The sequence below is a fragment of the Anopheles stephensi genome, unplaced genomic scaffold, assembly GCF_013141755.1.
Source record: "Anopheles stephensi strain Indian unplaced genomic scaffold, UCI_ANSTEP_V1.0 ucontig240, whole genome shotgun sequence".
Classification (NCBI taxonomy): domain Eukaryota; kingdom Metazoa; phylum Arthropoda; class Insecta; order Diptera; family Culicidae; genus Anopheles; species Anopheles stephensi.
Window position 1 is genome coordinate 5,001 of NW_023405170.1, and position 2,500 is coordinate 7,500.

Genomic DNA, 2,500 nt, shown 5'->3' on the forward strand with positions numbered 1-2,500 from the left:
CATCACGACTTACGAAGACATGTTCCCCCGGTCCTCCCATATACGGCACGGGGACAAGTATGAAGAATGAAAATCATGTGTGTATGGAACATATAATGTGCCTGAGAGCACATTTTTTTTCTAAGTCCCAGAAATCCGTCACTGAACATCACGACTTACGAAGACATGTTCCCCCGGTCCTCCCATATACGGCACGGGGACAAGTATGAAGAATGAAAATCAATGTGTGTATGGAACATATAATGTGCCTGAGAGCACATTTTTTTTCTAAGTCCCAGAAATCCGTCACTGAACATCACGACTTACGAAGACATGTTCCCCGGTCCTCCCATATACGGCACCGGGGACAAGTATGAAGAATGAAAATCATGTGTGTATGAAACATATAATGTGCCTGAGAGCACATTTTTTTTCTAAGTCCCAGAAATCCGTCACTGAACATCACGACTTACGAAGACATGTTCCCCCGGTCCTCCCATATACGGCACCGGGGACAAGTATGAAGTATGAAAATTTTTGGTCACAGCGTGAAATCCCTCTAATGATCATGAAAATAGCATCGGATCACTTATCTGACCATAAAAAGTGAACCAAAACCCTATTTGGACAAACTTTTGGTCCTATGAAAAATTCACTTTTCATATATGTCATGGTCGAAAATTTTCTAAGTCCCAAAAAATCACTTATTCTCGAATATCTCGAAAACTACGTATCGGACAGGGGTCAACCAAGGTGTTTTAGAAAGGTCTTTACAAGCTCTATTTAATGAGCCATAGCGACTTTCAAGTGATTTTTTGACACTTTTTCGCATATCGGCATCCTTGGTTCCCATACTGGCCATAGGCCATAGGGCACCGAACGGCCAACTTTTGGTCCGGGGGTGAAATTTTTTTTTCACGAGATTTTGATGAAAATGGCTTCGGAACGCGTTTCTAATAATGAAAAGTGAAACCAAACAGTATTTGCGAAGAAAAATTGTCCTATGAAAAAATCACTTTTTCTTAGGGTACGGGTCAAAAATTTTCTAAGTCCCAAAAAATCACATTTTCTCGAATATCTCGAAAACTACTTATCGGACAGGGGTCAACCAAGGTGTTTTAGAAAGGTCTCAACAAGCTCTAAATAATGGCCATAGCGACTTTTTAGTGATTTTTTGACAAATTTTGTCATATCGGCATCCCGAGTTCCCATACTGGCCATAGGCCATGGGGCCCCGAACGAAAAAATTTTGGTCCGAGGGTCAAAATTTTTTTTCTCATAAATTTGTTCAAAACGCCGTCGGAACGCGCCTTAGATCATGAAAAGTGAAAAGAAACAGTATTTTGCAAAAGTTGGGGTGGCCTATGACTTACATGGCCACGTCCTAGGTCCGAGTTCCCGAGGTCGTGTTCTTCAGTGGCGGAAAAAAATGGCCACTTGTGGGAGATGCAAAATGTTCATTTTGTATTATAGGGGACACACTATCGAAGCGAAAATTTCAGAAATGGCCTAAAACGTGAAGAAATGATGGGGTATGTACGAAAAGAAGGTTTTTATGGTCAAACGGTGAAAATTTTTTTTTTATGAAAAATTTTGGTCTCCCACCGTTCATGAATTTCTAGGACCAAAAATCGAAAAATTTGAAAACTTCACGATCGAAAGGGAAACGCATATGTGGTGTTCCTAGGTGTGTACGGTGTACGAAAAACGGGTTCACGATGAGATATCAGGCAAATAAGTGGACCTAAAGTGAGTTATACGGGTAAGACGAGGTGTCCAAAGACCGAAATAGGGGTACCAACTGAGAACGAAATGAAGGTCCCCGAAGTCGCCATACAAGTTATAGGAGGTGTCCAAAGTACGAAAAGAGTTCCATATTCGGCTGTTCCTACTATATGGTTCCCTGATTGCTGCTCCAAGGAGTAGTGAGGAAGTGTCCAAAGGTCTGTTGGGGGTATCGAGGTGATACCCTCGACGGACAATATGCACGAAAAGTGGTTCGATGATCTATCCTGTAGGTCGTACGGCAGCCATACCCGGCTGGAAGTACCGCGGTAATTCCGCAATAAAACGTTCGCCAGACGAACAAACAAATTGAATTAGCTCATCGTAGTGTACGGAAACGAAACGAAAATGTAAGGTGATTAGGGATCCGGGAGCAATCTCGCGATCCCATGGTTCGGTGTAAGAAATGATACGAAGTGTTCATAAGTCTCCTCTGGAGGCAGAACCATCGTAGCAAAGTTCGGGAACCCAAGGGTCACAAAAACTCGTAGGACGATATCCACGAATAATCGGGGACTTGTGGGGACTACCGTGCCCTGACAAGTCAACTACACCTTAACTGGTGATGGTCGTCCTACGGGGACCTGCGGGGAACAAAAGGGTCACTAAAAACTCGTAGGACAATATCTCCGAATAATCGGGGACTTGTGGGGACCACCGTGCCCTGACAAGTCAACTACACCTTAACTGGTGATGGTTGTCCTACGGGGACCTGCCGGGAACCCAAGGGTCACAA